At 40.2% G+C, this 21,096-nt stretch overlaps 1 protein-coding gene across 1 annotated transcript in view; it reads right to left on the bottom strand.

Annotated features, from left to right (window-relative positions):
• The window catches only part of LOC126369288 (E3 ubiquitin-protein ligase MIB1), a 131,920-nt gene that overhangs the window by 63,628 nt on the left and 47,196 nt on the right, over nt 1-21,096 (bottom strand). The gene's annotated exons all lie outside the window — the stretch shown is intronic.

Raw genomic sequence — 21,096 nt, 5'->3', positions numbered from 1 at the left:
ATGAAAAACGGGAGGGCAAAAAGGTCTCCGCACTAAAATAAACAATACAGTAGAGTCACCTAATGAACTCGTGACAATTTGGAATGGGGCGTACACATGGGTTTGGTTAGAAATGCTGGAGACTTGGAGCGAAGTCACAGAGCTATTGGTGGAAGCAGAGCGACGCAGAGTCGTAGCACGAGACAGGCCGCCGCCGGCCGACTCGCCACGTTAATGAAATCACAGCTGTAGACTAGCCAGCGGCACGCCGCCCTTTCAACCTCCCTGTAATCCCCTTACCATAACTGACACCGACCACTACCAGCTGTCCTTTAATACTTAAACATCTAACAAAATTGTCACGTTAAGTCACATTACGTATTCTCCTCCAATAAGACTACCGTGATTAATTTCCTTAAATATGCTAACGAGAAACCAAAATAGGACTCGACAAAAAGCTAATGTTAATGTAAAATCAAACAAGGCCGGCGGAATCGTATAATTTAAAGCCACGACTTGTAGGTATAACTGGGAAAATGTAAAAAGTCTTTTCACAAACTCGAAATAAATATCTCACTTTTCCATTAAGGACATAAAAGCAATTCCGCGAGAGCCGAATAATAACGAGGGCCAGCGTTGTCCGGCCGTGGCCTCCTCCGAATTTTATTTGCATCGCGGGGCTCGTCTCGGGCACGGCCTAGGGCGCCTCCGATTGCCCCAATAATCGCTATTGTGTGGCGGGCGCGGGGTGGCAGCGGGCGCGGCGGGGGGAACTCGCGGGCCTCGGCGGCCGAGCCGCCGCCGCTGCCGCCGCCGGGCCGCACGCTCTCTCAGCCCACGCGGCCGCCACCGACCTCTTGCACAACTTGGAAATTGCACGCGTCAGAGAAAACTTCTACCTTTGAGAAAATTCCAAACGCTCCGACGTGCTCTCGATGTAAACTCGCAATAACCAGATACGTAACCACCGGAATTGGCAATCTATTTCTATATTGTTGTTGCCAAACATGACGGAGTGAGGCGACTGTGCAACTTTACCTGCGGCTATTCTTCGTATTTGTTGTTATTGTTATATCTAGCAGCAGTATAAATAAAGTTATACGATTTTGTATTATTGCAGTTTATACATTTATGGATATCAATGGAAGTGAGTAAATTGATAGAGAAATTGATTATAAAAGTCAATTTAGAATATGTAAATATTTTTTATATTTGAAATTCTAATGTCTGCACGGAATTTTTAATAATGGATTGATTTATTTTTCCAATAGTCTGCGATATATAAATATATACTTAGATATATTTTCGATAAGTGAAAACTTATACGTAAATGGCCAACAAAACTATGAACACCGCATAGTACTTCCTTGTAAGATGATAATTATTATGATGATACTCATGTAATAAAAATAACGTAAACAGCCTATATGCGTTTGAATGTTATAAAACAGTATATAAATCAGATAATGAAAAAACGTTGAAAATATGAATCGCACTGTAATCACGTAGGAATCTCTCAAGTCTTCTACAAGTATCGTCTACGGCGTAGGCCCGTAGCACACTGCTACGGATAGCCAGGTGTCCAAAAAGTCATGGGTAACCTTTTACCAGCTGATAGCCCACATACGACGTACTAAATATGAGACCTCAGTAAATTTTTTATAGTTTTTGAGATTTTTGAATATTAGTATTTTTGAAGCAATACACATGCGCGCTTGGTTTTTTACATGCTTTTTCTGCAAATGAACAGTTTTTCAAGTTCTGTTTTTTGACAAGTTATCTTTAATAATTCCATTTGCAATATTATAAAAAAAATACACTTTTTGGACAACCTGGAGATATTTAATAATAAAATCTTTATTTACTCTCACAAAAAGTTTTAATTTAATACTGCAGCCAAGTAGCCATATAAATGCCCTTCTTTTTAAGAGACATGTATTGTAAGGGTTATTTCTTCAGTATTTCTAGACACCAATAGCTACGAGTACCGCCAATACACATCACATTTATAGCAGTAAACTATGTACATATTTTATTTCATTTTGCAAAACTAGGTTAAAGTTGTCATTTCAGAAATCAAATGTGTGAAAATATATAAACAGTGAAATATATTTTTATGAAGACAAAGATAATAATGAGTTGGACGTTAAATGAAATATTATACTCAAGAATACCTCAGAAAGATTAAAAACATGTTAAGTAAATATTCGCTTTCCGACTGAGAGGAAAATATTTAAAGAAAACGCTTCAGTTTAGGACGTGGAAGGAAAATACCAAGCACAAACTGAGTAGGTGGCACCTCCTACAGGTTAGTACTGGGCCTCCTTTACAGGCATAATACCAAAATAGTTATGATTCATAATGGTTTCCTTTACTTACTACGTACACGTTATTAATTCTGGTGTAATTTCTTAAGGTTTTCAAGAGATCCTATTACGCAAATGGGGGTATAAATAATGATAGCACTTGTGTGAATCCCTCAGCGTGGTATGTTCACACTTAATTTTCTTGGAACACAGTAGCGGTAAGAAATAAAGTTAAAATTAAGACGCGAGTTTATGGGGCGTTACGGGGTGGAGGGCGCGGCGGCGCGGTGGGCGGCGGGGGAGGGAGGCCATTCGAATTCACCGCGCGAGCTGCGCCGTAGATAGCGGCAGGCGGAACACGTACTTCACTTCCACTAACTCCAACTATTGACAATATTAATGCACGCTTAGCAGGGCCAAGCGCCGCCGTGCACAGCCTACTCAATACTCTAAAAACATCACCTGAAAAATCCTCGCCTTTCATCGACTAAACTTGGATCATAATTTAAATAATAATCATGAGTTTCTACGAGTTCCGTCATCGGGGTTCGATGTAACGTACGTTTCGGTTACTGGCACTAATTTATTCCATTCCCAAAGAGAAGTCCCCGGAAGTAACGCAAATATTAGACGAGCTTCGGCCCAGCGACGGCTGCCATTAATTCCAGAATTGAAATCTGGAATTGCGGTAGCGGCGGTGGCGAATTTACATTCATCGCGGTAAGAACTTAAATCAAGTTCTCAGTTACGATTCAGTTGCGATATTATTTTATTAAAATATGTAAATGACGCCGTTCCACCGCGTAGATACTACGGTAAGGGCCTTACAATTGCGGGGGAGGATATCTGTAACGACACAATATTTTCATTAGCAAGGCTATTACTGGCGGTCTGGCAATTTTACAGCGCTGTCTTAATTAGGCATGCGTATGACTCGCGTGGAATGTCAGACATAACGACATTTTGAAAGTAAATTAAATGGTTATAATGTTTATTAATGTACGACTAAAACTTCAAAGAAAACTTTTTACATTTGCGATTAGTCCTTAACTCAAAATAGCGTAGCTCGTAGTTTCAATCGTTTAAAGCATAGAACAGTTTTCAATTTATCGGGAATAAATGCTTCGGTTGGCAGCTCAGACACCCAATTACTGCACACAAAAGCTGATTACCACGCGGTGCGGGCGCCGGCGTCGCTGCAGAGCTGCGCCCCGGAATATTTGAACGGCTTGTGAGGAACTCTTCATTTACTCTCTTTACTCTGCTAGACGGCGACACAGAGTTGCTCGTGATTGAAACCCACGTCGCTAAACCGATTTTATGTCAGACAATTTCTATCTCTTGCACCTGTGAATATATCTCAAGACACGCCTCGTAAAGTAAATTACCAAAGTTTCGTATCGCACATCTACCTATATTCAAAGTAAGTATTTGTATTGTGTTTTAAGCATATCATACTCATGAAAAGATTGATCTTTAAAGTACAACGAACCTTACCAGAAACTTTATAAATATACTTTAGTATTTGCCAAAGAATATACTCTCAAAGTCGAACACTGAAGATTTCATTCGCGTTGAGCAAGCAATGTCGTATTAGAGAGTTGGAGACAAGAAGTAATGTGTCGCTGTGTGCTTGTGTCGTGTGTGAAAGAGCATTGATCAAGGTGCGAGGCGAGTGGGTGCTGCGGAGCGTGGCTGACGTGATTGCAATAAGGCTCGGTGTGCAGACGAGTCGGGCGATGTCTCCAGATCAACTCCCGACAGCGAATGCCCAGGGAAATCATGACCGTCGCCTCTCCGACCTAAGGAAAACTTGAGGGCTGACATTGCCGCACATAGTTTCATATTTATTTACCTAATTTCATTCCCATCAATAAGAATTCTCATTCTTTGCCGTATTACAAATATGTAACTAAAATTTTAAACAAACGTGTACCATATTATTTAAGAGGACGCACATATTGTACGACACATAAATTACGATAAGAGCTGCAGTTCCACTAAATCTCGGTTACATTTTTTGTTTCACAAAAAAAAAAGAAGATAAATTTTGTGCGCTAAGATTAGAGCTAAACAGAGAATATGTGATCATTTACTTAGGTGTACTGTTGTATAATATATATATATATATATATATATATATATATATATATATATATATATATATATATATATATGTCATATGTCTTTAGAGCAATAAATAATGACTAAACCTAAGGCTAATGCACCTCGTGTCGTATTGTAGTCCTTCATTAGCAGTGTAAACCGACGCTCTGGTTGAATTATGGTGGCGTGTCATGCGCTTAAGACGTATGCAAACAAGATTTATGTAATTAATTTAGGAGATAAGAGCAGGCGCGGGAATACATACGTTATGGAGCACAAAGGACACACGCCGTCACCACGGGCGCTGCCTGGCTCGCCGTGCCGGCTTTCTGTATGAGATGTTATCGTGGCGAAGACTACCTGACAGATATACTACCGGCGTATTTCAAAAACTTTAGGAAATTGCATTGCTTCATGGGTGCATTTTTGTGTGCAAGTATTTAAGTGTGAACAAGTGAGGTGCAATGAAAAATATTATTGGTAATATAAAGAGAAGAGATGGATACAATCTCTATAGTCGAGCCAGCCGACAGCTACGGCCGGAGATATTTACGTTTATCTTCGGGTAACGGCTTCATCGCAAGCTTTATTACGACATCCACTCACGTAATCCTTCGCTGCCGTCATAACTCCTCGTTTGCTGCCCCACTACAATGTTCTACACAGCTTTTCCACTAGCGGCACCTATATGCGCATTGCCCTATCGCTGTCCAAGGTATAGCTACACAAGAGCTCCAACTATAGGTAAGTTGTCTTGGAAATTATATATCACAATAAGTATTTGATGCGATTTAAACAATTAAAGATTAGCTTTGAAGCGTAATATCAGTAAATGAAGACGAGAAATTAAGAATAATCTCAAACCCAAAATGTTCCTCATGACCGAAATTTTGAAACATTACACATGCTTAGGTATAGTACTTGTATTCAAACATCGTGAAAGGAAGGTTATTCAATGAATAATTGTAGTAAAAGTCAAATTTAACTTTGCACCTTTCGCCGGGGTCGAACCGACCCGACCCAGCAATAAATGAATATCGGATATGAAATCCATAAATACTCAATCTAAATTCGTAAATTTCTACGAGACCGTAAAAAATGAAGAGGTAATCCGAAATCGGCTTACCGTTGAGGTACCTACTGCGATAAACATTTTCACCCCCAAAGCATTTCATTAAAGCGCTTCATCAAAACCGGACTATATCTATATTTCCGTTATGTTTAAATACGGATCAGAATGTTAAATCAAAGAAATAGCAAGAAATTGTTATGCATTTGTATTATACGGCCCATGAATCGTGGTAGATTACACTGCGTTTAGTGTTAAAATGTAGTTACAGTAAATGTGGGAAGGCTGAATGGCGCTGTAGAAAGGCCGAAATTGAGCGGGTGGATTGGAACACGGCAGCTTAGTGCAGCCGCCGGAAGTAGGCCTCTAACCGCCGGCGTATAATAGCTTCCAAATTGACCCTTCCACTAGGGCCTTCGGCCTCCGCCGTCACCGCTTGCGTCAGCATTATCGTAATATTTCATCAACTTGGCGACAGAGTAGGCTCTTCACTACACCCCTAGTTGTTACCAACTTCCGTCGCGAAACTTCTATATGTAAGCTCGCAATTATGTCGTCATGGCCGCTTAAGCACCGACGACAAAATTAATTTTCATACAAAGGTATTAACACGAAATCGCATCGGAAGTTTCGGAAGTGTTATTTCCTTTTATGGCAAAGGCAAACGTCAACCGACCGGCGCGGCGGCCGGGTATGAGGATAGTGAAGTACATAAAAGGGACGAGTCGCGCGAAATACGAGCAGTGTTGGATCCTAAGCCCTGTTTAGATTAGATCAGACCTTCGAAATAACAGTGAATGAGGACGTGGATTAACTACGGTCCGGGGCACTCCGGCCCGTGCGCCTAATGGGCCCCCGTTAGGGGTAATGAGGGGTGCGGGCGGCGCGAGGCGGCCGCTCTTCACTCGGAACTCTCATCGAAAATATTTGCTACTCTGCATAGCAATACACTGCCGATAACGTTCCGTTTATCCAACAAAAGAAAACGTTTTCTATGTTCAAATACGCATACAATGCAGACGTATTTTTGTCGAGCGCAGGAGGCGTGTGATATTTTTTGCGTGGTTAAAACAAGCAGAACTCGTTTTCGAGATACATCATGTAAATGTAGTAGTAGGTAGGATAAAATCGTCCCAGTAACCGCGAATCGATTTGAGCTTAGTGCGGAGCTCTCCGGTGTCCCAAAGGCAAAGAAGTAAGGGTCGAAATTCATTTTTCAATGTCAGAGAAGAAAATTCATTAGAACTTTGAGATTACTAATGGCTAAACGGACGGAGTAAAATTTGCTCTTAATTTGTACCAAAACTTTTTTCGCAAATTTTAAGAAACTTTTTGTAATGACTTTAGAAGTGAGAAAGATGGGAGAAGTGCTAATGATTATTGTTTTGTTTCTTGTTCTTTGACGATCACTTTGAAATGCTATTTATAATTCAGAAAATGTAGGAGTGAGAAAATTGAGTTTGGTAAAGGTGATGAGCACAATGCAGTTACGCTTACATTGCTATGAATTCACCGGTAATACTAAAGTAAGATCAGAAATAAATTTGATTCTTTAAGGTAGAAATTTTCATAAAGTCCTAGTATAAAGCGACGACGACATTCATAGGCGGATGGAGTGCTCATATTAAAAGTAATAAATCTGTGCGGGATGAGGACACGCGAGCGGGCGCGGACGCGGCGAGCGGCCAGCGGCGCCCGTCGCCAGAACCATCCGATATTAGTTTACTTTTCCTCTCCAACTTACTTTATTAGTTATCCACCCGCAAGAGCTGCCGCTGATAGTTTTCAAGTTATTGAGAAGCTAAGAAAACGAAAGTGTGTTACATAAACCCGATTTTTCCTGCTGAGACGCGACATATCAACATTATTTTACTTACTTACCGCGTGTCACAGACATTCAAATGATTAATCCCGAGTTTATTAAAGGCAATTGAAACGTCGAAATAATGTTTCAAATTAAAATGGAGATAAAATAAAAGCAACCGAACCGACCATTCAATAAATTAATCTTAATTAATCCTTTCCACTGACGAGTATTGAGTGTTATTCAAATCGAACCATGTATATTCAGGCCACATATTCGGTAGGAAAATTCACGGAGGGTTGTGATGTAAGACAAGAGGAATAATAAGCGGGAGAGTTATTAACATAGATGCAAATGCGTCGTTACGCTGCAATGGCACGCGCGGGACCCGCTCGGGGCGCCGCGCCCGCCGCATCAGTTCTCAACTTCAGAACAACGCTACTTCTTCGCAACACTCACACATGTATAACTGCTATACCTACCTAAAGTTCTCGTGATTCAAACATTCTACAGTAATATACCTACTGCTGAGACGCTGTAATGAATAAGATATTAACTCAATTATATTTTCATAAACAATGATTTATATCTGGCATTATGAGATTCGAGAAAAAAAACATTTTAACTGTACTTAATGATTTAGATTAAAGTAGTATTGTCCTTATAATAAAGCTTCATTAAAGACTTTTAAAACTTGACGATGAGCCTTCATCTTAAGAGAAACACGTGTATTTATTTATATTTCAGCAAATTGCCTAATATTATTTTATCTGCATGCGCCATCCAATTCACGTAATGGTTGGAATAAAAAAAAATATTGGTCCATTTTTATGAGGCTTCGGAAACGATGACGCGAAATCCGTGATAGACTAAAAACAGGTCAGACGGCTTTCCGTTGACAACAACAGCTTTGTTAGGGAGGATTTTATTGGCACAAATATTGTCCAAGTCGAGCTGCGGCGCACACTCCGTGTGATTTACCGAGCTGTTTACGCGAGCCTCCACCCAACTACCCAACATTTTTACAGCGCCATTTACCCGAATCAGACATTTCATACAACACAAATCATTTTAACTATATCTTTATGAAAATTTCCTAACATCAGTTAGAAAGTTACGTTAGCGTTCACATTGTTTTATGACTACCGACATTCTTGAAATGGCCTGTCGCTGCGTTGTTCTCCGACGCAATTTAATACGTGTCGCATCTTATTATTATTATTTCTTTCTAGATTTGTCAATGATTGGACAAAATAAATAAGCACAGAATGAAAGGTAGGGGTTAAAAGTTTTACCCGTTCTCGCGACAAAGGCATAAATAATACATAGTTTGGTAAGTTTTGACAGGGGTACGACAACATTTTCTGACAAACTTGTGATAGAGTCCTTTTCATAAGAACTGAAAATAGATGGGATATAATATCCACTGGAGAACACTGGGTATCAAACAATAAAAATAGGCCTTAAGCCATTGGAGCATTAACGAAGTTTTCGCGTTAACTTTTTGTATAAGTAGAAAAGTTACGGAGGCATTTTCCAATCTCAGGGTGAGGGCCGGAATGGTCGCTTGTCATTATGACGGCGACGGCGGAGACGGCGCGACGGGAACACAATCTCACCTCGCCTGTTGTTTCAAGGCTATCACCACACAATATTTTTTTGTAAAAAAGACATAAACTCGAAATCACTCGTCGTTAACTTTGTAACAAATTTCAAAATATATTTGCGACGTCTCTTGTGAAATACAAACACTAAAATGTTATCGAGATTATGTTGGATCAAGGGAAAAGGAGCCAAAGTAAACGAAGTTATCCCATTAGTAAGCCTATTTCAAGACGCAATAAATTAAAGACAAACATTAAGGATGCGCCGAAATCCAATCCTAGTTAGTCGTCTCCAATAAATTGGAAATTTGCGTAGAATTTCTTTTTCTCATTATTGATGTAATTGATACTTACTTTACCAACAAAAGACTAAATTATTATGCATTCTTACCTATACATGAATCAATTGGTAGAAAACAAAAATGTTCGGCGGTTGTGGCCGATAGAAAAGAAACACTTCTTTTGTAGTTCAAATAATGAAAATACATCAATGGTAGAAAAATAAAAGCCATCTCCCGTCCCGAAATAATTGGGAAGCGGCCAGGAGGATAATGACGTCATTAGGAAAACAAGTTCTATTGTAAGGTTCAATGAAAAAATTGCTCCCAAGGCGTAAAATATTGTTACACGTATCAACGTAACATGATAGTCGTACGTAAAGGAAGAAGTTAGTGCCTTTTAGATGAAAGTAGAAAGTGTGCTAATCCTTTTATCTAAGCGCAGCACGCGGCGGCGGCGCCGGGGCGCGGGCGGCGGGCGCGACGCCGGCTTACGGGCGCTTCGCACCTGTTCGGTCGCCGCACTCAGCCTCTGCCGCTGTAATCTTCCCTTTTTTATCGTAGCCGCGTCTCAGCCGCTTAATTAACGAATGACTCGCTTCACCGACAGGAGCTTCGTCTGTCTACGTCAACGGACTCCATTTAGCACAAGGGTTCGCTATGAACATGACAACGACCTTGACTACTAAAGTCAGCCAGATAAAAACTTAGTTAATATATATTAAACAGTAGTCACGAAAGTTTTAAATATAAAACAAGTTCTTTCTTAATCACGCCACGATAAGAAAGGTACATTAAAAAGGTCTGGCGTGACAACAAATCTAAAGGAAAAATCTCCGCCTCTGAGAGCCCAACGGTGATAAACGAGAAAAACTTTGGAACTAAATGGAGCATTCGAGACGGCGGAGCTGCGCTGCTCTCGCAGAATAATACTTCTCTCGAAGAAATAACACTTATAGTCCGCGAGGCTTAAAATCAAATGTCTCCGTTCTCTGTGAGAGTTTCGAGCGCGGCGTAGCGCCGTATCTTGAGGAATTGCGACAGAAACAAATGCCAATTTTTGAGTCAAACTTCGCAATTTATATTCAAAGGTGCCTCGCATGCCGGCGTTGATGACTTGGAAAGTATGTATGCATTGTGTGTGTCTTTAGGAAGGCTACGATAGGTATTAAACTATACTTACATAAAATTCGCGTAATATCTTACCTGCAAAAGAAATAAAATAATATATTAATTTCCTTTCTATTCATAAAGTTGCGAGTTTAATACTTGTTAAGAAAAAACAAATTAGACCTACGATAAATTAAAATAACTTACGGCCCTTTGAACAAACAAATGTTTTACAGACCGAACTAATTCCATTCCAAATTGAATTCACTTGAGTTTTAAGTTAAACTAAATACTTGTAAGTATTATTATTATTGTAAGTATCTAAATAAAATTCCAGTTTGTGTAATTTTTATTCCTGATTAGTGGTGCTCAATTACAGCAAAGATCTATCACCAGAAATATGTCATTCGTTTAGCACCACCCAAAGGTCACGTGTAGGGTATCAATCAATCGTAAACCAACAGACACAAGAAACAAATCTCCAAATTATTTTTCTATTAAAATTGTTTACAATTAATGAGTCAAAAACCCTTCCTGCATTTTTCCCAAAAAGGACCGCCAAAAATAATACTGCAAAATAAAAAAAAATAAACAATACGTTTCACGATTCGTAGAGATATTACGGTGAAGCAGTGAGAGCTTTTTGTGACGGTAGACAGGGAGAGCAAGGGCAGATTACTCCAATTTACATTAATACGAGTTTTCCGGTGGCGGGTGTCGAGCCGGCGTAACGACGGCGCGCCAGACGCCGGACCCGACACGTCTCCGACCGTCCGGCACGGCGCGTCCCCGAAACGCCAAATCACGCGTCCCGCGAGAGCACACGCCTCGCAACACCAGGATTATGTTATATGGAAATAATTGTCGCGCCGCGTCATTTCACCACGGCCGAATTACCTAACGAAATAAGGGTCGACGAGTTTTGTTGCTCTAAACTTTCTTAATTTGATTAATTTTAGTGTAGGGCCTTTCATAACGCAGGGAAATTTGAATAACTCTGGTACCCAGTCGGCGTAAATAACAAGTTGTAGCTGATGAAGTGTGGCATTAATTTTGTTATAAAAGCAATAACATTTTTATCTGAAATATTTTTGGAAATTGATGTAGGTATGCAGTTACGCTGCGGATTGATTAAATGGCAGAGCATATAGCGTTGTATGTTGTGTGATCAGTGGTTGTGTTGGCGATAGTATCGTGGGGAGAGCCGGCGATCGGCACGTGCGGCCGTCGAGAGCCGGCTGCGTCAGCGAGCCTCTGAATGGCGGCGACCGAGCCGGTAAGTGCTTCGCCTCGATTACGTCTGATTGACAACTTAACCGCCCGTGCTCAGACACAATGCACTATGCGCTGAGGACCTGTGAATCGGCTCACATCAAGACTAAGTTACTTTAAGAGTAAAATGAATTCTTTTTTATTCTTAGTTGCGAATAAAACGAACATAATACACACATTTTCGTCTTTACCAGAAGTACAAATTAATAAAGTAGCGTGATAGAACGATATTCAAATATTTACTAGAACGATATTTAAAACGATGAAGTATGCAATAAAAAGATAAAAACGGCCAAGAAAATGCGAGTAGGTACTTGCAGAATCTAAAAAATCACAAGATAACATTCTATTTTAAAATTTCAGATGCGGGCCAGTTGCTTTCATTGCTGTTCACGGTCCGTAAAGCGCTCTGGAAAAAATCTACTTTTATGAACGTATGAAAACAAATTTCACTCAGAGGGCAATATCATAATGGAGCCGCGTGGCTTCGGATATGAGTAGCATTACATTCACGTAGCGCTGGTGCTAACCGCCACTGGATAGCTTTCTATTACTATCTCGCAGCTAAAGGGGGGTTACTTAGCACTAATTCGCTCGTGCAATGACATACTTGGAAGCGAGTTGGCTAAACTACGTTTCCGCCATGAGACTACTATTGTGTCAACTCTACGCTTCCTTTATAAAGGAACTATAGAATATTTTCAAGCTAGCTTCAACGTATTCAATTCATACAATGAAGTTTCAAGTATAACGTTGCTAAATTAGGGAACATTTTATATACATGTTGAGATAAATAAATGTAAGGATAAAAATCTTTCCTCTACTAAATACTGGGAATTCAGATGAAGAAAGCGTCCTCTGAGGAAAATGAAATTAACTTAATGAGTGATGATAAGGTTGAAAGGCCGATACCTAATAGGGTACCTTACTGAGTTTTCGGTCCAAGGGGCGCGGAATCACTAAAAGTCCCAGCTACGGTGACTTTACGGGAAGTGAAATAGGCAAATACAGAGACCGTTGAAGTGATTTCATTTGAACAAAGTTTCTCTATCAACGAAATTCAGAGTGTAATTTGCGAGCAGGGGAAAGTTTCACCTTATCACAAAATTCCACGTGGAGTGTTTTGTCGGAATCCCTAATTTTATTCACTGAATAAGTAAGGTTTTCGCTATTATTTAATACATACGCAATGTCGTGTTATCGTTATAGAAGATATTAATAATGTAGGTAAGTATTAGATTGGTTAGACTTCTGTAATATGCGCCAGTTGCATTCTAAGCAACTTAGTCACATTCACGTAATCCTGTGAGACTAAAGGATGAAGGGATCGAATGAAAGCCGAAACACAAAAACAAGCATCCCTACGAGTATGCTCCGATGGTTCGGACATTACGAGCGAATGGACAATGAAAAATTGATGAAACACGGGCATAAAAAACGTACTCCCATGTGCAACAATGTGCGCGGAATAAGAAACGGAGAGAAGGAGATTACGAGTAGATTAGTCGTATCGCAACATCATGCACGACTGTGCGTGTTCCAAAAGATTGATGAGGAAAGACCTCCTCAAATCATACGCCTCTAATATGTCTGGCTCGTATAATTACCAACCGGAAAAATACAAACAACGATCACTAACACTGGCATATTATACGTCGGAGAGACTTAATTAGAAATGATAGGAAGAATATGTGCACTGTCGCAGTAAAATACGGTTCCACAACAAACAATGACAATCAACAGATGCATACAACTAAGTTTTATAAATACGCAAGCTACTGTTCGTTCCGACAAATTTAAGCATCAAATAAAGAGTACTCTAAATAAAAAAAATAACCGTTATTTAAAACAAGTTCGTAGTGAAAGCAAAAACCACCTGCTAATTGAGTAAGAAGGTAAAAAAATGCTATTATTTTGCACGAAGTAACAAGTTATCGGAATTATGGCACGACTGGTCCAGATGTCGGTGGCACGTTCCCGTAACGAATGGAGCGCAGCGTGACTTCGGCGAAGCCTCCACCTAGCGTAATTGGAAAGACGCTACGTGGCGCTCCGACTGCCGAGCGCCCTATCATTAGCGTCACTCACAATTTGCCGCCACCTCACTTCTACACTCCATGCAGACATGATCGCTCCCAATGTTAATTTGATCTCACAAATCAGCATTTAAATAATTAATAGAGATATGTGTAGCCTACATGTAGTATTAGCTACGACGTAGCTACCTGCTACGAATTACTACGCACCTGTTACGTAAACTTTAGGATTATCAAATTCAAAGAAGGGTTTAAATGTAATCGGATTAAATGTTATAACTGTGTGGACTGTTCTCGAGTTATAATTAGTAAGTATATAAAATACATTTTGTTGACAATAAAACCGTAAAATAAGATTATCATTCCTTCAAATACTTATTTATTCAAATGAAGTCTGATTCAATAAAAATCTATAAAAAAATTAATGCCAAAAAGCTGTTTTAACGGCAACGGTTACAATTTATTCCTTGTTCATTAGTGTCAGTTCAGATCAGAGTATGATGCTTTCGTTTTGTTTAACATGTGACACTTATTTCGTACTCAGCGATAAAAATTATACCATGTTGTACATTACGTAAAACGGAAATACGTATCGGCGGGAGAGGTGGCGGAGTAGATGAAGAAAGCGTTTTGCGTAGGTAATTAAACGTCCGGGCGGCACAGTTTATGTGACGATTAGTGAGCAGGGCGCGCAGAAGGCTCGGCCGTTCAATTTGCCGCTTCACTTGACACAATTCGACGCCTGACTCGGGGACAATCGCACTCGAAGCCCCGTCGACCTCCTTATCTTCCGCCGAGGTAATCTTTCCTTCCCTCGGCGGCAATAACTCCAAGTGGGCAGGATTACCTGCAAAGGGGCTTCGTGAGGCAACCACCTACAAAGGTTATCGATTTAAACATTGTGAGCACGCATCACGTCTACGGCTTTTATTGTTGTTTGTCTTTGGCTCATTTCGAATCTTTTGTCGAACGTTCTTTATTAGTTACGATGTGAAGTCAAAGTGGAATGATACTCCGACTATAACTATGTTTCTGAATTTATTAAACGTTTTAACTTAAAACTCACTTTCATACTTGAGAAGAAGTTAATATCGAAGCAATTAAAAGTACCACTTTGGAATCGACGCACGTTTGCCCAGTACCATTTTCTAGTTAAATATAAAGTGATAATTATATTGCTAAGAGGAGCACCTTAAAGTGAGCTCGGTGTGGGTCATAAAATATGAAGGAAAAGCTCCAAGTGCCATTTGCAAATAATTTCGTTGGCATATAAATCTGTGCACGTAAATTCCGCTGCTGTCTGCGCACGGAAATTGAATCGTTCGAGAACCATGCCGATATATAATTTTAACAAAATATGACCCGAATACACCCTTTGCGGAATTTCTAAACCAGATAACAATACATAACCATTTATGAACGGAAGATTGTTTACTTAAAGCGTTTTAGGAAGGGTTCAAATAATGATGAGATCTTTGCATGGATTCGAAAACATTTATTGGGTCGTTAAAATAAAATAAGGTTTATGGAATGACAAAAAGTATAATGTTATAGAAGGGAAAACTAGAAAAGTTGCATGTGCCCGCAATTATGTTGATAATGTCTTTTCCGAGGTTGATTATTGTTCAGAGCTGATATCTATTTAGGTGAGGGGGCGTGTGCGGACTCGGGGGCGGGCGGTGGAAGTCATGGCAGCGGGGATATTTCAATTTGGCCGGAGACGCGACCCGAGAGGCCGCGCGGCCGCCGCACGGCTCGCTGAACCGAAAGCCCGTTGCGGACCTCGCCAAAGAGCAAACACCGCCTTCGCAATCTTGTGCCACGTGGACCATGCCGAACACTCGACCACGACAATCTACTAGTACAATTACCCACACTCCAGTACCACACAGACGGACCGCCTCGAGTGTTCGACTCCTCTGAATCGAGTAATCGATAGCTTGAACGAGACCGAATTAATCCCCTAATGTTGGCCCTTACATGGGATATATATGGCTTACAGCATAGATACGACACCAGATACACTTCGCGTAATGTAAACTTGTATTTGTAAAGTTTGTCGTTGATTGTTGTATAAAAACTCTTCACAAATATAGTTATTCCTCAAAATAAATGGTTACACGACCTCAAAGGGTCGGGAGCACAGTAATGAGAATATTATTTTCAGCGGGAAATATCGGAGAAGCGTCGTGCTCATTGGCTGTGAATAACAATGAATTCGCAGAGCTCGTAAATCCAGGTGCGCGCCTGTTATTGAATAGACCATGGCACTGCGGACTACATTAATCGCTACCTCCTCCGACTCCTCACCATTCCTCGCGAATCAATAGACTATTACACTCACTAAGATGCCAACTAAGCAAACATGGTATTGCAAATTTTAAATCACAATGAAAAACTTTAATATCGAACTGGAATGACGATATGCATCGTTTTGTATCGCAATCATATCGTTTAAAAGTCAGTAGAAAGCCAAGTCTCCCATTAGCCGCTCTTATAAACTAGTTGGCCGGATTTAAATATACTTCCCAAACAAAACGAACAACACAAATAAGCCTCACAAAAAGGCTTCTGAGTCAGCACGAAGTCGTGAAAGTCTCGCCGACATTGATTTCCTTCTAGAGCTCCCACGGCTCACGCCACAAGTTCGCTGGACGTAAGCAAAGTGTGTTGCGATGAACTTTACGCTTTGACTTGAATCAACAATACAGATTTATATCCCCCACAGGCATGACAAGGGAAAGAAAGAGAGATTACTTTAAAAAGGAGTTGTTTTATCAGCAAAACAGATAATTTTCTTTGAATTGTAAATAATTTAATTTTTTAGAAACGCGAAGCTTGTGTATCACGCCCTGCGGCCACCCATGGCGCTAGTATTTTCCTCTCATTTTCTTTCTTTCGGAAAGTAACGAACTGTGTAATTGGAAACAGGGGCTTGGCTGAGCTGACGACTCCGCGCGTTATGCCTGTTCTGACAATTCAACGAAATTCTCCAGGGAAACATTTGTTTGATTTGAATGTAATCTACATACATCTTCATGATTAATATTGATTCAGTGATATTATACCGTTTTGTTTGTGTGATAGTTGATTGATATTACTTTTGACATAACGCACTCTGTATGCCTCGTGTTAATACAAGTGCAAATAGAATTACCTCCTGAAGGAGCATAAAATTAATTAAATACTCGTAGCAAAATAAAGAAAATCCTGAAAAGCGCCCCTTACCACCCCTTTTAATATTGAGGGTTAAACGTATTACTCGCTTATATCTTCTCAAAGTAAATTCCCAGAAGGGAGAAATTTAATACATAATCACATTTATAAGCTTTAATAAACACGTAAGTATATTTTAGTTCGTCTCGACTGAAGTATGCTGCTTATTTGAATAAAACGTTTTGACTTAAGCTGCTTACTAGCAATAAAGGTTTATACCTTGAACCGCAAACTGTTGCTGCTATTTCTTTTTACGACGGCAAATTGCAGACTGAACTTTTTATTATTTTACTTGACTAAGGAATTATCCTCGGAAGATTTAAATAAAAACATCGATATACATTCTCTTGCCAGGCTACGATTACACGAGGGAGTTTCTGAGTTAATTTATTTGGAATTAGGCCGAAGACCGGAATATCATATATAATGTTCTTTTTCTATAGGAACAGATAAATGTGCGTTCGTAAACTACAATAAATCCCCAAGTAATATAAACGCGCTGTCGACATCGGCGAGCGAAGCCAGGCCGCGGCGGGTACGAGGAGCGGGGTGCGGGGTGCGGCAATTTTTCTCTCCGCTGACAACATGATGTAACGCCAATATCGCACGCTGAGCGATTAAGCCGCGCACGCCGATATTTCAGACTTGCCCCTACTAACTGTCAAAGTGTCGACGAGAACTCTGCCTGCTTCCATACATAATATACGCATATATTGACATATTGTGAGCAGTTTATCACACTTCCAGCCGGCGAAAACTATGGCGGCAATAATTTATCTACTTTCCATTTGGCAAAGTCTATGATACTTTTTCGATTACGAAATTATTCATTAGTTTATTGGGCGCCTTATGAAATGAGGCCTCTCGGAGTAGGCAATAAGCAATAATGCAACTGGCTAAAAAAGAAAGAAAAACAGGTAGGTAATCTCGAGGCAAGAACGTTCGTATCGCTTCAAGAAGATAGTTGGCTAGGCGGATCACGCAGGCAGGCAATCACTCTATAATAAACGTGGAGCGATTCGAGTGCGGCGCAGCGCGGCCGCACGTACTGCTGACGCCGGCTGCCGACCTGCTGCAACGTCAGGCCACCTCGCCTACAATATACACATACGCTCCACCTATAAAACTTACAATTTATCATCTCCGTGTACACTGTAGCGATCCGATCAGTTTAATTAAGTCACGAACTTTAGGAATAGGAACTTTAGGTGATGACATGTGAATTTCATTAGATAGTAAATGTTAAATTACTTAAGCAAACTTATATAATTTCCCTTGTAGATGACTTAAGACCTCCATACAATATAACGATCTCACTAGCTGACGGAAAAATACGAAAAAATAGTTCTTAGTATCGTTCGATATAAATGATTCTTTACTTTTTGTAACCTCGTATCCATAAATAACTAAGGGCTAGGACACGGTGGAGTCGATGATAAACGACTTGAAGTCGGCGCCCGAGCGTCGGCCGCTGGCCGCGAAAAATACAACTGTCATCTTGACTGATGGTAAAATAACGCCCGTCATGCCCCGCTCTGCATGCCAAGAGCTATTGTCATTTTCTTTGTAGCTCGGCCCTTATTACACGGATTACATAAAGGCATCCTGGCGAAGGTGGCGGAAAGGATACCAAACTGTAGACGTGGCGCGTCAGCGCGGAACAAAATCAATTTTCTTTTTATATTGCTCATTAACACCTCAAATAAAGTTTTATTAATATAACGCACAGTAAATAGATTGCGAAACTTAACAAATGCAATGGAAAACTCCGTAATCACCCGTTTCAGTGGGTGCATAAAAACGTGGCTCCACTTTATTTGAACGCACATTTAACTTTTCCATTTCAAGGTGTCCATTCGTATGTGTCGAAACGACGAAGGAGGGAAAGACGTGCTTGAAATTACGAGTGTTTTGCTTAAAGCTTCCAACTGTTTTATGCGCTTTTTATTTGTTCAATATTTTTTGTTTAAAACGAATAAGTTTTTATTGTTCGTGGGCAAAAATAGTGAACTGGAAAACAGATTCATTTAAACAGAAGCGACGTCGCCAGAATTATTATTGTTAAAAATCAGTGTTTCGCGAGAAGAGCGTACCTCGGCGCGAGTAATAAAACACAAGCCAATTGATTGTTGCTATTGCGGTCACGTCGCTCAGTTACTGTTTTCACGTCTGACGTAATAACGTTAGCAACAAAGTTATGGTACATACGTGACCCGTTCGGAGCCATTCCTTACGCCACCACTGATCCTCTTCGTATCGTTGGGAGCTCTAGAATATTACGGAATCAATAAAGAATCAATTACGACCTAAAATAACCGCTGAAATATTACTTGAACAGCCGGCGATGCCATAGCAACTCGAATGTTCTAAATAAAGAAGCCATTTCCGAGGTAATAAGTCGCAAATGTTCAGCACACATTGTTTGTCGATACCGTGCCGTGACACATTTCTGCATGCTGCCATGTCATGTATCTCCATAATCAGAGATCTATTGGAATGGGACCTCAAAACTATTCTAAAACGCAAAACGTACCTACGTAACGTATTGGGCATTAAAATAAAACGTACCTACATCAAAATACAAATTTAACTATTGAAGATCAATCGAAATTCTTTCTTCAATAATACCATGCCGTTAAATAAAATGTTGCATAATAAAATGTTTTAAAATGTAGATACCAGCGATATTCGGTACAAGCGAGGTTAATATTGTGGAAACGACCAGACAACGAAACAAATGATGCAAGGCAGAGTGTGTCAAATGTCATTGACAACGTGCGGCCTTTCGTGTCGATAGTCGCTTGCAAGCCGCGGAACATCGTGCTTCGTGCAGCCGTATTGTGTCGAAAACAGTGGCTGTAAGCACACTGTTGCACCGGCATCATATTAAAACAACAGCTTTAAAAAGTCAGTTCCATGTCGTATCGTCAATTCGTTACCTGTCATGTTCCGCCACTGTTTACTTTGCAAAAAAAATATTACTTCTCTTTGAGCACAAAGGAACCGTTTATTGAAACAGTATCGTTAAGTATCAGTTTCTATTCCGATAATCTTCATCTTGAACAAAGAAGTTAATGAGGCGTGAAAGCATAAGGGAAGCTTTCATCAGCAATTCAGTGAGCAACTGGTCAGCGCGGGGTCATCACCTGTGATTGATGGCGGTGTCCGATTCACTCTCGCCACGAATATTTCATTAAACGCGTTGCAAAGCCGTGCCATGCATCATAGGCTATGTACGGGGGAGCCGCGTCGACGCTCTGATCCACTCAGCTTAGTATAGAAATTAATACCCAAAGTGCCGTGATGTGTGGCAATGCGACAAAGGCTGCGGATTAAAAAATCACCATCCGTAATATCAAGTTAACTTTTTGGGAAAATTAATAAAAATAAAAAAGAGCTGTCGCTTTTTTTGGACTAGCAACTAGCATCTCTTTTAATCTGGCTAGCATAATATATTTTTTTACTTTTACCAATCTAAAATCATACAAACCTTGCAAAAATGTTGTAGATTAACTTGTAAATGCTTTGCATCTTTGTTAGAGTATAATAGTTCAATCTCCGACGTAGTCATAAATCAGTATTGAATAAAACTTTATTATAACGTCCCGGAATATATGGGCCGTGGAAATTGCTTTTGCCATGTAGGTACGCGGAGTTTTTTCTTCAGTATGTAAGGTTGGTATATAGTCTGGCGTACGCGGAGAGTAGCTAACACTATCTAAGAAAGTTTTGCACATACGCGAGGCACGAAGAGCGGGCGAGGCAACGAGGCAGGAGGCGGTCGTGGGGGGTGCACGTACACAACTCTACCAGGCAAATCCGGGCACGACACTCGCCGGGAGTTTATTACGCTACTCATATTTGCACAATTCGAGTGGGTGTTAGCGGTCTAGGCGTGCACTCAACGAAAACGACATATCTAGCCTTTGCTGCATTTGCACTCGAAGAAAACGACAAACCACCCTTTTGGCAAGATTTGAAGTGTAGCGCTTTTTTAATCATTTCTTTCCCTTGACAAATTCACTATAAAAGTCGAGATATTACGAGTACTCATTACTTTTTACCATACTGAGACAACTGGTAGGTACATTTCAAAAACAAAGCGACTCGACTCAAAGGTCTTCGGTCTGTTGCCACTATCCTGTTAGGGATTATGAGCGTGATATTGTGTATGCTTTCATTGTTTTATTGAAAATGTATTATTTAGCCGTTACCTCCTCTACCTTTAAGAACTTTAGAAAGAACCAGCTACAATGTATGAGAATATCAAGCAACCCTGACAGCAGTTCCAACCCTGACAATTGTTAAGGTGATTG

The sequence above is a fragment of the Pectinophora gossypiella genome, chromosome 1 (assembly GCF_024362695.1).
Source record: "Pectinophora gossypiella chromosome 1, ilPecGoss1.1, whole genome shotgun sequence".
NCBI lineage: Eukaryota > Metazoa > Arthropoda > Insecta > Lepidoptera > Gelechiidae > Pectinophora > Pectinophora gossypiella.
Note: the sequence above shows the minus strand (reverse complement) of the source record. Positions and strands in the feature narration are given on the sequence as shown.